General features: G+C 36.5%; 1 pseudogene; it reads right to left on the bottom strand.

Annotated features, from left to right (window-relative positions):
* The window catches only part of LOC100739852, a 54,083-nt pseudogene extending 35,701 nt beyond the window's left edge, over window positions 1–18,382 (bottom strand).

Genomic DNA, 19,019 nt, shown 5'->3' with positions numbered 1-19,019 from the left:
CAATAATAGAAAGGACAACTAAAGAACACAAAGCAAATATTAAGATTGGCATTGGGTATTTTGCTGGAGCAATAGTATCAAAGAATAACTTTGAACAATTAAGCAAAAGTCAAATTGCAAAATGATTTTGGTCTTCATCCTAGAAGCTACATAGAGGCAGAAAAAAACCTGTCATAGGAAGACATTCATGAGATTTTGACTTTTAAAGGGTGACCTTTGAGTAAGGGTGGAAAATGAATGGGAAAAGCCTGGCTAGAGCTGAGGACAGCAGTCGGGCGGCTTTGCAGTAATCCAAAGAGAATGTTTGTGGCTAGAATGTAGTGACATTCATAGAAATGGAACTAAGTGGACATAGGCCACAGGAGATATAGAATACAGGGTTTAGTGATGAAGAAGTCGTGGATGCTACCTCAACCTCTTGCCTGAGCAACCACACAGTGGTGATCATTTAATGAGCTGGAGACCTTTGGAAGAGGAGCAACTTTAAAAAGCAAGGGATGGGGAATTCCCGTCGTGGCTCAGTGGTTAACTAATCCGACTAGGAACAATGAGGTTGAGGGTTTGATCCCTGCCCTTGCTCAGTGGGTTGACGATCCGGCATTGCTGTGAGCTGTGGTGTATGTCGCAGATGCGGCTCGGTCCTGCGTTGCTGTGGCTCTGGCGTAGGTTGGCAGCTACAGCTCCGATTGGACCCCTAACCTGGGAACCTCCCATGTGCCGCGGGAGTGGCCCAAGAAATGGCAAAAAGACAAAAATAAAAAAAAAAGGCAAGAGATGGTAGAATAATTCATTTTTAAAACACTGCTTTTGAGACATTTAACTAGCTATTTCAGAAGACTTTCTAGTGGAGCGATCAGGAGCTCAGGACATAGGTCCAATTAGAAAACGTGGATCTTGGAGACATGGAAGAGGAGGAAATTTCCCTTGGATATTGGGCAGAAAGAGAGGGTGTAGACACAGATCTGTTTTTCTTAAAAGAACATCTTCATTTAAGGAAAGAGCAAAGGAGATTGGGAAGGAGACAGAGCCCAGAGAGGAAGGAGAAAAGTCAGGTAAGGTCATGGAAATCAAGTAAGAGAGAGTAGATTATGATGTCTAATGCTGTTACAAGAGGTAGTCCTCAAGTCAACTAAAGATGGATTGGTAACAAGTAGAATCAAGGAGAATAAGTACTGAAATACATCCAAGGAATTAACTGGCACATAAGAGACTATTATAACCATACTCTCACTGGTCGAACATTGAAGAGGTGCTGAGGAAATCAGTGTGGCATCCAGCTTCAAATATTTAAAGAAGTATGGCTGCAAAGAGTAGGAGTTACATAGGACAGTAGCAAGAGAGGGAGATAGTGATGAATTTTTTCTTTAATTGTGTAGGCTTAATTTGAGAAGCTTTCATGGCATAAGTATGTATTGATATGTATGTGTGTATATATATATATATATATACATATATATATATAACTGTGTATACCATAATATTAATATATATAACATATAACCTGTCTCTGAGCTCTTGTGCATGTCATTTCCTTTGTTTTAAATATTTTTCTTTTCATCTCCACTCTTTGCCTTTCCCATTTCACATAAAAATGGAAGAAAATTTGTTCCTGAAGGTAACACATTGATTCAAGTCTCCCCTAAATGACTCTTATGTTTATAAAATAATAATACTAGCATTAAGTGAGTGCTAATTAATTTGCCAGTTAACACTTTTCAAGTATTACCTCCTTAAATCTTTATAACCATCCCATGAAGTGTTTTTTTTTTCATTGTTTTTCGTTTGTTTTGCTTTTTAGAGCTGCACCCTGAACAGGTGAACGTTCCCAGGCTAGGGGTTAAATTGGAGCCGCAGCTGCTGGCCTAAACCACAGCCACAGCAACATAGGATCTGAGTCATGTACAGGACCCACACCGCAGCTCACGGCAGTGCTGGATCCTTAACCCACCAAGCGTGGCCAGGGATCAAACCCGCATCCTTGTGAATCCTAGTTGGGTTTGTTAACTGCTGATCCATGAAGGGAACTCCCTGTGTTTTGTTTTGTCTTTTTAAATTCATTTTACAGTTTAGAAATTCCTGAAGGTCACACAACTGAGTAAATGAGTAAATGATAGATCAAAATTTGAGCCCAGGCAGTGTGAATACAAAATCTGGATTACCCTAAACTTGGATAGCAGGGAATCATGCATTATTAATTCCTAAGTATTGTGTTGGCTTCAAGTTTGAGTTTTGTTCAAGGAGAGTTTTTACACTTAGAATAGAAAACATTTGCAGTTCCTGTTATGGCTCAAGGGTAAAGAAATAGACTAGTATCCATACGCACGAGGGTTTGATCCCTGGCCTCTCTCAGTGGACGTTGAGCCATGGTGTAGATCAAAGACTTGGCTCAGATCCGGCCTTGCTTTGCTGTGGCTGTGGCATAGCCTGTGCAGCTGCAGCTCCGACCCCTAGACTGGGAACTTCCATGTGCCATGGTGTGGCCCTAAAAAGGCAAAAAACAAAACAAAACAAAAGGAATAGAAAGCATTTCTACCTTAAGCTAGAACAGTCCTATTTTACTTTGGTCACCTTTTATCAGGATGGAACTAAAATAAAAATGATTAACTGTTCTATGATTGTGACAAATTTTTACAGGAAAGTTTATTTTTAGGGCCTCACCTGAGACATATGTAAGTTCCCAGGCTAGGGTTGAATAGGAGTTATAGCTGCCAGCCTACACCACAGCCACAGTAACATGGGATTCCTGACTCATTGAACAAGGCCAGGGATTGAACCTGTATCCTTATGAATATAATTGGATTCATTCCCACTATGCCACAACAGGGACTCCTACAGTAAGATTTCTACATATTAAAAATAGTTTGTTTTCCCCTTCTGGAGTGAGGAGTTTGGGGTTGATAGATGAAAACTATTACAGTTAGAATGGATAAGCAATGAGATCCTGCTGTACAGCACAGGGAACCATACACAATCTCTTGGGACAAAATGTGTTGGAAGGTAGTATGAGAAAAATAATGTGTATGTATGTGTGACTGGATCACTATGCTGTACAGCAGAAACTGACACGACACTTCAAGTCAACTATACTTTAATTAAAAATAAATAAAATACTTAAAAATAGTTTTGTAAAACTTGTTTTTCCTGACTAATCCTGATTATTTCAAAACAAAGCTGAGAAACTTTTAAACAGCTATGCTTTTTAACATGTTCATGTTTCTGAAAAATCATGACATGGGAATGTTATCTTCATTACGTTATTAGCTGAGAATTGATGCTTGCACAGTTAAAAAAAAGTTCCAAATCTGTGATGTTCCAAATATGATAAATTGCAACAATTATGACTGAAAATTACGTAGAGATCATGTGACACCATTTGTGGGGACCTGAGCATGAACTCTGACCCATATTGCCTGGGAGAGGGAGTTGTCCACCAAGGAGGAATTGGGGTGAATAGGCAGGCTGATTGACGAAGCAGACAGAAAGAGAAAGAGAATCTGAACAGCTTTGCAATAAGCTCAATTTTAAATGTATGTAATAAAGTTACAACAATAATGTTGTAGCTCAGTAATACAGTCTTAAAATGCAGCAAGCCAATTATACTTTCATTTGAAATTTCATGTCCTTATAATAAGGTTTGTCCTTTATTTTCGAGCTTTATTGTAAGTAGAGATGAGCTGGCTTTTTATTACCTGTGTCCATCTTTGGCTATGATAAAAATTAAAAAAAAAATCTTATTGTGTGTGTGTGTGTGTGTGTGTGTGTGTGTGTACTCTGCAAGAACTACTTATGATTATCCCTTGATCTAATAATTTTCCCAAAGGGATTTCTCATTTAAAAAGAAATTAAAAAATAACATGTATCAGTATGTTAGCTCATCTATCATTTCTTTATCCTGTCATGTATCATTACACACCATGTAACTTATATCACTTGTTTATTTTTCTTAAATACATTCAATAACCAACAGACTAAAATTTGTTTTCTTTTCTGTTTTCTGAAAATGCATTCCCTTGTTTCTTTCAGAGATAAATACAATGATGGGCTTGAAACATATCCAAAATTAGGTTATCAGTAATATTACAAATTACAGTACTATCTAGAAATTGATGCCATTTGGGAGCTACAATTTTACCATATGGTCTCTGCATATATTCATTACTAGCACAGTTACATCCTTCTTTATCTTCTCCCCATCATATATTTTAAGAGAAAATTTACAAAACAATGACAATCACATCACTGTCTTATTTTTATCAGCCTGACATACTAATCTTATTGGAATAATTTTCTGCCCCGCATAACAAGAATCTCTTCTTTCTTACCAAAGAATAAAATCTATAGGGAATACCACTATCATTATGCCTAAATAAAAGAGAGTCGTTCTTTTTTCTTGCCCTGTTTCCCATACCTATTAAGAAGACTTTTGATTTTTCTGCATGTTCCCAAGGATGCCCTCTTGGTATTGTTGAATGTCATCTTAGGTAATTCAAAAACTCTCATTTTAATTACCTATGTCCATTATGCATTTCCCACACTTACCACAAAGGAGTGAAAAAGACTTCTAAATGTCTCAATCTTAGCTGTTCCAAAGGACGCCTTGTTTAATTAAAAAAAAAAAAAAAAAGTCTTGTCAAAAAAATTCTCTAGGTGTTTGAAGGTATGTAGGCTTTGACAATCACCTGTCTGTCATATACTTAATGTAATGAAAGTAATGTACAAATAATTACATTTGTTTTAAAATAAGACCAACTGAAATATTGGTAATAAAATCACCCTAACAATAGCATAGGTCTAAAAAGTAATCTAGTAATGATTTAGGACTTTTTTCTGCATTAATTAAAAAAAATAATTTTTGAAAAGAAAATAAATTCTCATCGTTCAGGAACAAAATACACAGATATGTAAAAATGTATACTCCCTTCTGCAACTGTCATTAACTCTTTTCAGCCCCCATTTTCACTCCATCTTGGGCTATTAGTTAGTAGTTAATAGTTTCTTCTGTATTCTTTCAGAGTTTCCTTAAACATATGCTATCCTTTCTCTTTTCTTCAAAGTAATATATTCTGTTTCTTTTGTTTTCCTCAATATTTGCTATTATTTTCCCTAAGCAAAAATAATTTGTACTTGTTCTTTCTTCCCTTTTTTCCTCACTTTGCTTATGTATATCTATGTTGTAAAATTTTCAAGAACCAGCTTATTTATTTATTTATTCTACTGTTTCTCTGTTCTCTAACTCATTAAATTTTATTATATCTTTCTATTAATTTTATATAGCCATGTAGTAAATTGTAACAAATACAGTGGCTTAAAGCAAAACTAAATTATTATCTCATAGTTCTGTAGGTTAGAAATCCAGATAGACTCAACTGGGTTCTTTGTTTAAGGTCTTCACAGGCTGAAGTCAAGGGATGAGCTGTGCAGTGCTGGACTCTTTGCTGGAGGCTTTCAGAAAAATATCACCTTTCAAGCTCATTCAGAGAGTTAGCAAAATTCAGTTCCTGAGGGTTTCTGGACTGAGGTCTTTATTTACTTATTTTCTATTGGCAAGAGGTCATTCTCAGCTTCCAGAAGACAATAAAACCTATTTGAGGTGATTCCTTACATCTTTCAAGGTAGCAGAAGAACATAGAATCCTTCTTATGCTTTGAGTTTCTACATTTCCTTTCTGCTATCAAATGGAGAAAACGATGTACTTATAAAAATCTTTTGATTAGGAAAGATACACTCAGCTAAACTGCTTTTCAATTAACTCAAAGTTAACTGATTTGAGTCCTAAATACATTTTCAAAAAATCCTTTGGTAAGTATAGAAAATAACACAATCACAGTGTGATACTTGTCATATTCATTGTCTGTTTAGGGCAGGGAATCTTGGGAAGTCATTTTCAAATTCGGCCTGCCATGATTTTATTACTTCCTTAGACTTTTCTTTGTTTGGATTTATTGTTTTTTTCAAAATTTTAGTTGAATGTTCAATTTGCCAGTTTTCAGCTTTTTTTAAATTTTCCCATGCAAGTTCATTTTTATGGCTAACAGTTTTTGCTCTGCAAGCACTTTGAGCAATATCAGACACACTTTAATATGTAATACATTCACATTTCCATATAAATTATCTAATTTTATTTTAAATTTATTTTGAACTCAATAATTGTTATAAAGATACTTTTAAAATTTATATGTTTAGCATGTTTTTTGTTTTCATATTTTGTTAATAATTTTTAATTTTTTTTTCTGCATTGTGGCAACAGAATGTTGCCTGTTTTACATATATTCATGGAAATGTATTGATTATGTACCAGGCTATACCACACACACACACACACACACACACACACAAAATAAAACTGAAACTTCAGGGAGAAATGCTACAATTGTTTTCCTGAAATAGACACTGGATGGATTACATGCCTGGAAGAGGAATTCAGCTAAAATTCTGAAAAAGAATTCCTAAAAGCTAATGTAAAAATAGGCTAATAAAAAAGGATTAGTGGGAACCTACCTCAACATAATAAAGGCCATATATGACAAACCCACAGCTAACATCATTCTCAATGGTGAAAAGCTGAAAGAATTCCCACTGAGATCAGGAACAAGACAAAGATGTCCCCTCGCACCACTACTCTTCAACATAGTTTTGGAAATCCTAGCCAAAGCAATCAGAGAAGTAAAAGAAATAAAAAGAATCCAAATTGGAAAGGAAAAAGTAAAACTATCACTCTTTGCAAATAACATGATACTATACCTAGAGAGCCCTAAAGACTACCAGAAAACTGTTAGAGCTCATCCACGAATTTGGCAAAGTCACGGGATACAAAATAGATACACAGAAATTGAGAGCACTTCTATATACTAACAATGAAAAATCAGAAAGAGAAATTAGGGCAGCAATCCCGTTTACCATCACATCCAAAAGAATAAAATACCTAGGAGTAAACCTACCTAAAGAGACAAAAGACCTGTACTCAGAAAACTATAAGACACTGATGAAAGAAATCAAAGATGACACAAATAGGTGGGAAGACATCCATGCTCATGAATTGGAAGAGTTAATAGTATCAAAATGACTATACTACCTAAGGCAATCTACAGATTCAAGGCAATTCCCATCAAAGTAACAAGTACATTTTTCACAGAACTTTAAAAAAATATTTTAAAGTTTGTTTGGAAGCACAAAAGACCCAGAATAGCCAAAGACATCCTCAAAAAGAAAAATGGAGCTGGAGGAATCAGGCTCCCTCACTTCAGACTATACTACAAAGCAACAATCTTCAAAACCATATGGTACTGGCACAAAGACAGAAATATAGATCAGTGGAACAGGATAGAAAGCCCAGAATTCAACCCACGCACCTACAGCCAACTAATCTATGACAAAGGAGCCAAGAACATACAATGGAGAAAGGACAGCCTGTTCAATAAGTAGTGCTGGGAAAACTGTATGGCCACATGTAAAAGAATGAAATTAGAACACTCCCTAACACCATACACAAAAATAAACTCCAAATGGATTAAAGACCTAGATATAAGACCAGACACTATCAAACTCTTAGAGGAAAACATAGGCCAAACACTCTCTGACATAAAAGACAGCAACATCTTCTCAGATCCACCTCTTAGAGTAATGACATTAAAAACAAAAATAAACAAATGGGACCTAATCAAACTTCAAAGTTTCTGCACAGCTAAGGAAACCCTCAACAAAACGAAAAGACAACCCACAGAATGGGAGAAAATCTTTGCAAGTGAATCAACTGACAAGGGATTAATCTCCAAAATTTATAAACACCTTCTGCAGCTCCATAACAAAAAACCAAACAACCCCATCAAAAAATGGGCAGAAGATCTAAACTGACAATTCTCCAATGAAGACATAAAGATGGCCAAAAAAGACATGAAAAGATGTTCAACATCACTCATTATTAGAGAAATGCAGATCAAAACCACTATGAGGTACCACCATACACCAGCCAGAATGGCCATCATCAAAAAGTCTACAGACAATAAGTGCTGGAGAGGGTGTGGAGAAAAAGGAACCTTGTTACATTGTTGGTGGGATTGTAAATTGATGCAGCCACTGTGGAAAACAGTATGGAGATGCCTCAGAAAACTAAAAATAGAACTACCATTGGATCCAGCAATCCCACTCCTGGGCATCCACCCAGAGAAAACCACAACTTGCAAAGACACATGTACTCTGATGTTCATTGCAGCACTATTTGCAATAGCCAAGACATGGAAACCACCTAAATGTCCATCGACAGAGGAGTGGATCAAGCAGATGTGGTACATATACATGATGGAATATTACTCAGCCATTAAAATGAGCAAAATACCAGCATTCTTTGCAACATGAATGGACCTAGAAATTATCATGCTAAGTGAAGTCAGCCATACAATGAGACACCAACATCAAATGCTTTCACTGACATGTGGAATTTGAAAAAAGGACAGACTGAACTTTACAGAACAGATAATGACTCACAGACATTGAAAAACTTTCTGTCTCCGGAGGAGACAGTTTGCAGGGTGGGGGGATGTGCTTGGGTTGTGGGATGGAAATCCTGTGAAATTGGACTGTGATGATCATTATACAACTATAGATGTGATGAATTCATTTGAGTAATAAAAAAATAAAATATAAAAATAAAATAAAATAAATAAAACTAAAAATAAATAAATAAATAAATAAAAAGAAAAAGGATCAAGTTTCAGGGCCTGCACCTAGGGAAATTTTCAACCAACAGGTCTTTCTTCATGGTCCCTGGGGATAGCACTGGGAGTGGGGGTGGGGTAGTGGGATTGGACCCATGAGAAATATTTGAGGCAGAGTAAGATACACAAGAAAGCTTCCACTGGGTTTTAGGCTGGAAGGAAAACAAGAGCAGCTATAGCAGAAAAGGTGTGAACACTGCCAATATCACATTTTCCTATCTTATCTGTAGAACAAATTATAACTTGCTGAGGGTAGGCTATCAAACCCAAGAAAGGATCCACTGCATCTAGGGATAATGAAAAGGAAAAAAAAGTCTAGCCAAGGGGACATTGTAAGTGAATCCAAACCATTGGCAATCTCCTTCAGGGACAAGGCAAGCTCAGTGAGAACACCTAAGTCACTAATATCAATGATACATACATGCCTTAAACTGTGGTTAATTCACAACAACAAAAAAAGGTGTGTTCACGTCACAGTAAAAAATGAGGTGGTTCTACTTCTCAGACCAAAAAAAAAAAAAAAAAAAATTATGTGTCACAGTATCTACTGCCCTTCTAGTTCTCAATAAGAAGTCAGGAGAGGAGTTCCCATTGTGGTACAGTGGAAATGAATCTGACTAGTATCTATGAGGATGGAGTTTGATCCCTGGCCTCGATCAGTGGGTCAGGGATCTGGCATTGCTGTGGCTTCAGTATAGGCCAGCAGATGTAGCTATTATTTGATCCCTAGCCTGGGAGCTTCCATATGCTTCAGGTGCAGCCCTGAAAAGAAGAAAAATGAAAAAAGAAAAAAAAAGTTAGGAGAAACATAAAACAAGCAAGAAAAAACAGACACACAATGCGCTCTTTAGAGAAAAATTAATCAACAAAATCAGACTTATATACAATAATGATATTGGAACTATCAAACAGAATTTAAAATAATTGTGATTAATATGTTTAAGTCTTCAGAGTGATCGCTTAACCTCTGAAACAGAGTTTTATACCTTCTGAGACCTGACACCACCTAGCCTTTTTCCATTTTCTGTGCTTCTTCATTTCACACATCCCCACACACATTTAGTTCTGTAGCTGCTTTTGGGAACTCTACATATATTTTGAAGTCAGTAGATGATATGCTTCTTAGGTTCTCTAAAAATAAATTTTACATATTTTCCTTATTGTTTTCATGTAATTTCCAGAAGGAGAGGAGAAATAATGCTGATTTATAGTCATATTAAAATTTATACTATAGTCATATATATATATATATTTGTATTTTAGATATGAAGGGTCAAACCTCTAAGATGCATAAGTTCAATTGAATAATTACTATCAGATTCTTATGCCATCAAAAAAGATAATGTACTATGTTCTTTAAACTAGATCACACATTTACACAATGAATATTAAACAATAGCTTTTAGTTGAAACAAAACTCAATGTGAAGAAGGAAATTTCTTGTAGAGATTTTCTATTGTACTTTTTGGAGTAAATTTTTCTTTCTCTTCTTTTTCTCTATTTGATCATTGTTTATTCATTGTTGTTTTTCCATAGTCTAGGTTAGAACGCTTAATGCAGTTCTAGCGGGAAAATGCTTACCTTTCTCTCAATCTTATGGTTTCCTTAGAGGATTTGGTCCAACACTGAAATGTGATTGGCAATATCTCTTCTCAGGGACTTGCCTCTCCTTTCAAAACAAACAGTGGGTGAGGCAGCCCTCTGAGATACACAGGCACCACTCCAGGCTATTATTTTGAATAATCTGCTCTGGCGCAGGGATAGTCATGCAAGGTGTTGAAAGTCTTAAAATATGTGGCGCTACATGAGTGCCTACAGCACCTCAGGGTAAAGACTAAGCCCAGTATAAGAATGAATGATGGAGTCTTTGTGTTTTTCTCAATGTTCAGGCAGGTATGTTGGCACCCTGTTGGCATTTACACATGTCTATCTGATGCAGTGTTCAGACGGAGATAAAATTCTTTGATGATTATACATTTCTACTGTATGAAAAATTCATCATCTTGCTAAGACAGGTTGCTTCTAATTGTTATATCATTTCCTCCTCTCTCACATTATCTTGTTTTAAGGGAGAAGTAATTTTTTACGGAGCTACATTTGCTTTACACTTAATTTTGCAAATATGAAACCAAATCAAAGAGAATTGCAGGGTGTTCCGTTTTTTTAAAGTAAAACTATACATTAATGTCCAAAGGAAAAAAAATGAAGAGACATTTTGGGGGAAGCATCCAATGTTAGTGCATTCTTGGACTGACCAATTTTCATAAGTAGATTTTATTATACTGAAGGAAACAGCAAGAATTTCTGGTGAAAACTGTAATTGAATATTCACATGTGATGTTGGGAGGCTGGTGCATGAAGTGAAGGGAGAAGTTAATATGTATGCAGGAAAAAGGTAAGATAATCACATTTAAATGAAACAAGGAAACAAGGAAGTCCTTTTATACTAAAGGCTATACTTCCAGCAAATTGAACCTTAGCAATGCGGACATAAATTCAGCCACGCTTATTGCACATTGATCACATGAAAGACTGAAACTGATATTAAAGAGTAGTTTTTCAAGAAAGAAATAAAGATATTCAATCCTTGAGGAAATTCCAAGCTACTAAAGAAAAATTAGAGAAATAACTGACCATGGTACAACAATAGAGCAGTGCATTGTTTTAAAACAATGCAATTTTTAACGAGTATGTTTCTGGAATGTAATATTTGACCAGGGTATTTAAAAGATATAGCTCCTGTCTACTTTTTCATTCCTGTTTAAACCCTTTCTTCCCAGACAACTTTTATTCCAGTCCTTTGGACTTGTTTCTGTGCCTAACTACACTAACTCTCTAGCTGAGAGGTTCTTTCATATGAAGCAGCACATCTGCCAGTAGGTTATCTTCCTCTACCATTTTTACCATAGTCCATGGTCTTTGAGAGGATAAATGAGTTGATACATACAGTGTACTAGAACTATGATTTGATTCATAAGAAGAGCTCAATAAATGTTCACTATAATTAGCAATAATATAAAAATCAGTGTTAAATTTATTTCAGTGTCAAAGTCATCTTTACTCTTCATGGTACATATATCTAAATGCCTAAAAAGGTATGTGTGGGATGGGGACAATGCCAGAGGATGGTTTATTGAGAGGCAGAAAGCAACTTTTAAAAATAAACTTACAAAGCACTTATAAGCTAGAAAATCATAGTTGCTAGGGAATCATACCACTGAATCTGAAGCGCAGATTCCCTGTAACAAGCTTTAAAGGCATAGTTATATCACACCACTGTGCAATAACTGATATGTATTTTAGAAACTCAAATTATCTTAAACTCTGGTCCAGGAGGCCAGACTATGGATAATACAATTAGGAAATGCTTTCTTTCCAATGATAAAAATAAAAACGATTTCACAATAAAAAATATATCCACTTCAATTACCTGGGAAATTGTTCTTTTGTGACTTTCTCTATTCCCACTAAATGGAAAAGACGTTTCTAATTTTTTTATTATCTAGCTTATTGCCTAATATAAAGTCTAGAACAGTGTCTAGTCCAAATCCATGAAAGGTACAGTAGAAGAGACTGAATTAAAAAGACATTGATCTGTTACTTAAGGTTTTCAGGCCTGGAAATATACATATGCCATATGTGGAAAATTGGTAACATTTATTTGAAATATTAAAATTAAGGTAAAAATATTATTAAAATGATTATTCATAATTTCTTGCAGCATAGGAATGAAAACAGGTTATCACACAAATTCCTCCTTTTTTCCCTGCCTCAGTACATATGAGAATGTAAAAAATATATCAGATAGGAAAATAGGTTATGCTTGAGTAGTGTACTTATCTAATTTTGTTTTATTATATTTATTTATTTTTGTATGATCATTTAACTTAGTATGTAGAACTTTGAGAAAGAGATAAAGTTGTGTTTGGAATACAATGGTATGACTTTTTAAAGAGGACGGATTATTGCATTGCCCCCCTAGTGGTTTAGTCAGCAGAAGGTACAAAAATTCAATTTTACAAATATTTTAAATATAACAATATTTGCCCACTTCATTAGCAACTGTTTAAGTCCTCACTAGTAAAAGATCTAGGGCCAGTTGATGGGGATTCAGAATTGACAGAACACTGTTAATTCCTGATGTGCTCAAAATTCAAAGACAGAAAAAATTATGCTATAATGATATCAGGATGGAAGTAGTGAGAGAGGGATAGAGAGAGGAAGAAGGTCAGGCAGGCAAAGTATTTTAAAATGAAGTTTTCAATGTATTGGCCATCAAACAATGAAGGACAGTGAAAAGGATAAATCTTAAATTGCTCCAACTTACTTACTGCCTGGAGAGAACGTTCATGTCACAGTGCAAGGAAGACCTGCGAAAGTTTTCAATATCAATAACCAGTTATTTGATTCTTCCACACAACTGTATATTCAGCAGTTCAACTCAGTCCTGCATTAACTACCAGAGTTATCATCAGACTCCATAGGTTTAAGAATTCAGTCTCAGGAGTTCCTGTCATGGCTCAGCAGAAACAAATCTGACTAGGAATCATGAGGCTGTGGGTTTGATCCCTGGCCTTGCTCAGTGGGTTAAGGATCTGGCATTGCTATGAACTGTGGTGTAGGTGACAGATGTGGCTCAGATCTGGCATTTCTATGGCTATGGTTCAGGCTGGCAGCTGTAGCGCTGATTCGACCCTGAGCCTGGGAACTTCCATATGCTGCAGGTGCGGCTCTTAAAAAAAAAAAAAAAAAAAAAAAAAAAAAAAAAGAATTCAGTCTCATAAAACTGTCCATACTTTGTACCTAAGCTGCACATGGGTGACAAAGCTATACACATTTGTGGCCCACTGACTACAAATTTGAAGGATCCTACAATCCCCCTCAGGTTCAATAATTTATGAGAACAATTCACAGAACTCAAGAAAGTGCTTTACTTATAATTATTGATGTATAATAAAGGATACAGCTCAGGAACGGTCTAATGGCAGAGATGCATAAAGCAAGATACAAAGGGAAGGATGTAGATCTTCAATGCCCTATCCAAGTGTGTCACCATCACAACATCTTATGTGTTCACCAGTCTGGTGAACCTCCTCATTTCAACATTTTTATGGAGATTCAACTACATAGACATAATTGATTATGTCATTGACCATTGGTGACTAAACTCAATCTCCAGCCTCCCTCTTCTCCATGGAGATGGGGTTAGAAGGGCTGAAAGTCCCAACCCTCTAATCATATAGTTGATTCCTCTGGTCATTAACTCCCAATTTGAACTTCTCTAGAAGTTCAGCAAGAGTCATCTTATTCACATAAACTCAGGTATGATTGAGAGGGGTTTGTTATAAATAATAAAAGCTGATCCCATTACTTAATAAGTTCTAAGAATTTTAGGATCTCTGTGCCAGAAAGTAAGGATAAAGACCAAATAGATGTTTCTTATTATATCACAGAGGGAAAACTCAGGCAGAGCACAAAATTCTCCCTGAATTGAGGAGAAGGAGATGGACTCCCAGGGAGACCAAGGCAGCTGGTCTTTATACAGCACTCTGTTTATACTGTGCTCTATACAGCAGAGAGGTCTGCACAGAGAGAAAACTCAGAGGTCTTCAGAGACACCCCCATGGGCATTCGGCTGCAGACTCCTCAGTGCATGTGAGGAAGCTACTTGAGTTTGGGACAGAACCACCTAAAAGGACAGGAGGGAAAAGTCTTCCCCTCAGAGAGGAAGAGCAATAATGCTGCTCCCACTAGTCAGAATAGGAAACCTTATGACTTATGTAGCATCAAATAGATTTCTCAGAGGGGTTTTGCCTAATAACTTAGTATAAAATTAGCCCTGGGAGTTCCCGTCGTGGCGCAGTGGTTAACGAATCCGACTAGGAACCATGAGGTTGCGGGTTCGGTCCCTGCCCTTGCTCAGTGGGTTAACCATCCGGCGTTGCCATGAGCTGTGGTGTAGGTTGCAGACGCGGCTCGGATCCTGCGTTGCTGTGGCTCTGGTGTAGGCCGGTGGCTACAGCTCCGATTGGACCCCTAGCCTGGGAACCTCCATATGCTGCGGGAGCGGCCCAAGAAATAGCAAAAAGACAAAAATAAATAAATAAATAAAATAAAATAAAATAAAATAAAATTAGCCCTAAGTTAAATGCTGTTCGGTTCTCACATAACAAAGTTTAAAAGCAAGACTCATGTAACTTTAATGCATTCCAGAAGGAAGCTCAAAACTATTTGTGGAAATCTGTAAATATCTAGTACCTAGCAATGTAAAAGTCTAAATATCTGTCATCCTCCCCCACAGTTACCCAAAATGCAAAGAGGTAGAAATGTATAACCCATAATTAAGAGTGGAGAGAATGATAACAAAGAGCCATGAGATAATTTTTGTGGGTGACAGATATGTTTATTATCACAGTAGTAGTGATGGTTTGGTAGGTATATACCTAGTTCAAAACTTATCAAAATGTACACGATGTGTGCAATTTACTCTTTGTTAATTATACTGCAATAAACATGTTACTAAAAATCTGATCTTTTTGAAAACCAGAGAATGGGAGGTGAGGAAGCAGAAAGAGCAAATATTAGGGGGTGTTTTTCTGTAAAGGATAACAGAAAAAGGAAGCAGTTGCTGGAAAAAGGGGCAGGATAAACAAAGTTTTATGTGTTTTCTCTGTGTCAGAGCAATAACAGTATTTACAGTCTAGAATCCGTAGGAGTTGGTGATTAAGTGAATGTGAGAGATGAGGATAAACTAAAAGATAATATATTTTCAAATTAGAAACAGACCTGGCTTGGATTCACTGTTGTAGTTTTAGCTGCTGCACAAACATCTTATATCCAATGACCATCCATTTCTTCATGTGTAAAATAAGAAAAATAGCAATATCTATCTTTGCAATGGATTTGGAATTTAAAAAATGGTAAGTATGTAATGGAGACAGCTTGCAAGCCCTATTGAGGCCTAAAACATAATTAACTTTTTGCCTCTGCTTCCTCTGGGCCCTGTAGACAATGAAGAAGATATTCTTAGAAGTCATTTAGCAAGTTTGTCTTATGCAAATGGAGCTGAACTGTTTGTCAATTCTGTAATATTTTTATTTTCTTCCAAATCGGTTTTACTTTGCTAGTGGCAGCCAGATTAACAGTCTTTAGTTAGAAAAGTATTTGCATGATATGTACTTTTTGGAAGAAAGAGTAAGTATATTGTTTGATCTTTAAAAAAATATATTTCCAACTATATGACATTCTAAAGCAGGTTAATCTATAGAGACAGCAAAGACACTAGTGATTGCCAAGAGCTGAAAGGAGGGAGGGATAAATAGCCAGAGAACAGAAGATTTTTAGGGCAGCAAACCTACTTACTGTAGGGGAGCACAATTTTTCCTCCACCCTCTTATGCTTTGTGGCTGGACCTGAAACTTAAACTGACAGATCAACAGGAGAAAAGCATACACATTTATTGAAGTTTTACATGGCCTGGAGAGTCTTCATAAGGCATGAGGGCCTAAAGAAATGGTGAAACCTATTTGCTTTTACATAGAGTTAAAAATAAGAGGCAATTATGGAATAATAACTAAACCATATTAACTTTATAAAACTGGAAAGGCTAATGGAAAGTAAAAAAAAAAAAATTGTTGTTTTTTTTTTTGGGGGGTGCACATCCATGGCATGCAGAAGTTCCTGGGCCAGGGATCAAATCCATGTCACAGTTGCAGACTGTACCACAGCTGCAGCAATTCTGGATCCTTAACCCACTGAGCAACAAGGTAACTTCCAAGAATTATTATAACAAGGGATGTTTATATAGAATTCTCTTGGCTTTGTCTCCCTGTTGAAGAATGTTTCTCTCCTCCTGGTACAGGAAAGACCATCTTTTACATGAGAATTTTTATCTCATGTTTTCAAGAAGAATAGGAACATTAGAATGTCTTGTTGGCATCTTCTCCCTTCTGAGTGTCTTTAGCTTAAAATAACCCTTATGCCAAAGAGGAATTATTTGGGGGTGGCATATTCTTTAGTACTACCATGGCAGATACATGTCATTATACACTTGTTTAAACCTACATTATGTACAACACCAAGAGTGAACTTAACAGGGACTCCATGTGACTGTGATGGGTTATTGTAGTTTCCTCAGTTGGAATAAGTGCCCCGCTCTGGTGAGGAGTCTTGATAATGGGGGAGGCTTTGCCTATGTAGGATTGGAGCACTTGTGGGAAGTTTCAGTAGCTTCCTTGCAATTTTAATGCCAACCTAAACCTGATCTAAAAAATAAAGTCTATTAATTAAAAAGTTAAAGATTGATATTGAATAACTTATCAGCCTCACCTAATTCTATCTCCAGCCACCCCTGTCACTTCCACTTTTTTTTTTTTTTAGGAAAAGTTCCTGGATTCAGGAGTCTTCCTTTCTTTCTTTATTTATTTGGCCATGCCAGTGGCATACAGAAGTTCCCAGACCAAGGATCAAAATGGAGCCATAGCAATGACAATGCTGAGTCTCTAACCACTAGGCTATGGGAACTCAACACTATCCACTTTTTATTCTCACCCACATATGTGGTTTTATGAAATTCAATGTCTTGAACATGCTTAGATCTCAATGCTTCAAAATTTACACTCTTTCTTCTGGGCCACATTGCCCTTTCTTCATTCCCTCCACACCTTCCATGTTTATCCATTTGATCAGTAATTATTTATTTTAATGGGGCCCATCAAATTTCCACTTCTTCCAAAATTTTTCTGTTTTATGTTCCCAGCACCATCACCCCCAATACTGTGCCCTCTCTGTTACAACTCTTTTCTCACACTGGTGACATAAAATCCTCATGTCTCTTGATCTCACCAGCCAAACTAGTGTGAGACATTTACAAAAATGACTAAAATATCCAAATTCTGACCTGATCCCTCACCCCTTGTCCTTTCCCTCATTTTAATACCTTTAAGTCCTGTCTTTTCTTTCTTTTTTTGCTTTTTACGGCTGTACCTGCCACATATGGAAGTTCCCAGGCTAGGGGTTGAATCAGAGCTACAGCTGCTGGCCTACGCCATAGCCAGCGCAATGTGGGATCCAAGCTGTATCTATGACCTACATCACAGTCCATGGCAATGCTGGATCCTTAACCCACTGAGTGAGGCCAGGAATGGAACCTGGGTCCTCATGGTTACTAGCTGGGTTCCTTACTGCTAAACCGCAGTTGGAACTCCCAGTCCTGTCTTTTCTAAAAATGTCCAACTTGAGAAGGTGTAAATCATCAGGGTTTGTCATGGAGCTCTGATGGTTCTGTAGAAGAAACAGCAACCATGTATCCAGCAGGACACTGAAACACTGAAACTGCTTCTTAGTGTTGCTTTCTGACTTACGCTAGCCCAACTAACTTAGTTCATCTCACCAACAGAGCAAGGATTACCAAGGAGCCTGACTACTGAACTGTCCCCATGTCTTCACAGTATGGTTCCACTTAAAAAGCAGAGAAAACACTATCTAGGACAAAATAGTCAGGGAGGAGTGAAGTAGCCAGGGTTTCCACAAGCCTAGCTTGTGCTGAAGGATTTAAGAAGGAATTAGGGATGTGGAACCAACTATGAAACCATACTGAATTTTGGTACTGTAAGGTGGTCCTGAACGTTCTTGACATGCAACTCATATCTTACTTCAACAGCATCTGTCATCGCACTTATTTTACTTGTAAAAAACTGTAAATTTTTTTGTTTCATTATAAAATCCTCAATCTTTGTAGGAAACCTGGATGAATAAAGCATTAGATTCAAATTAGACACCCACCTTAGGTGAAAGCAATATGAACTGTTTTGGAAGGTTTACAGCATTTATTTAAATAAAGAGCTCTTTGATATTAGTCATAGAACCATTTCAATTTTACATTAGTGGAATTAATTTAGGGTTGTCATGCCATTTATAAAAAAATAAAATCTAACATATCCTTGGTTGTAAAAACTACATCAATAAGAAACTAAAGCCACAGCAATAATAATAATAATAATAACCTTCTTCTGAACATGTAAATCACTTCTTCAAAGAGTATCTGTATCATTTTTTTCATGAAATTGTAAGTTTCATAACTTTTACGAAGAATTCAGTAGTCAACTACTCTGCCTAATATTAGTATGTTAGGACATCAAAGGGAAATGGATAAGCATCAGGCTTTATTTCCAATAGGAAAATTATTGTGCACCACTATGCACAGTTCAAACATTTTCAAAAATAATATTTAATATTTAAAGAAAAATGATAGTCAACGTACTGCAGTTATTCTCATGCAGTATTTACCTTCAGGAAACACAAGGAACT

Source organism: Sus scrofa, chromosome 6 (assembly GCF_000003025.6).
Source record: "Sus scrofa isolate TJ Tabasco breed Duroc chromosome 6, Sscrofa11.1, whole genome shotgun sequence".
Classification (NCBI taxonomy): domain Eukaryota; kingdom Metazoa; phylum Chordata; class Mammalia; order Artiodactyla; family Suidae; genus Sus; species Sus scrofa.
This window is presented reverse-complemented; position numbering and strand designations above follow the sequence as displayed.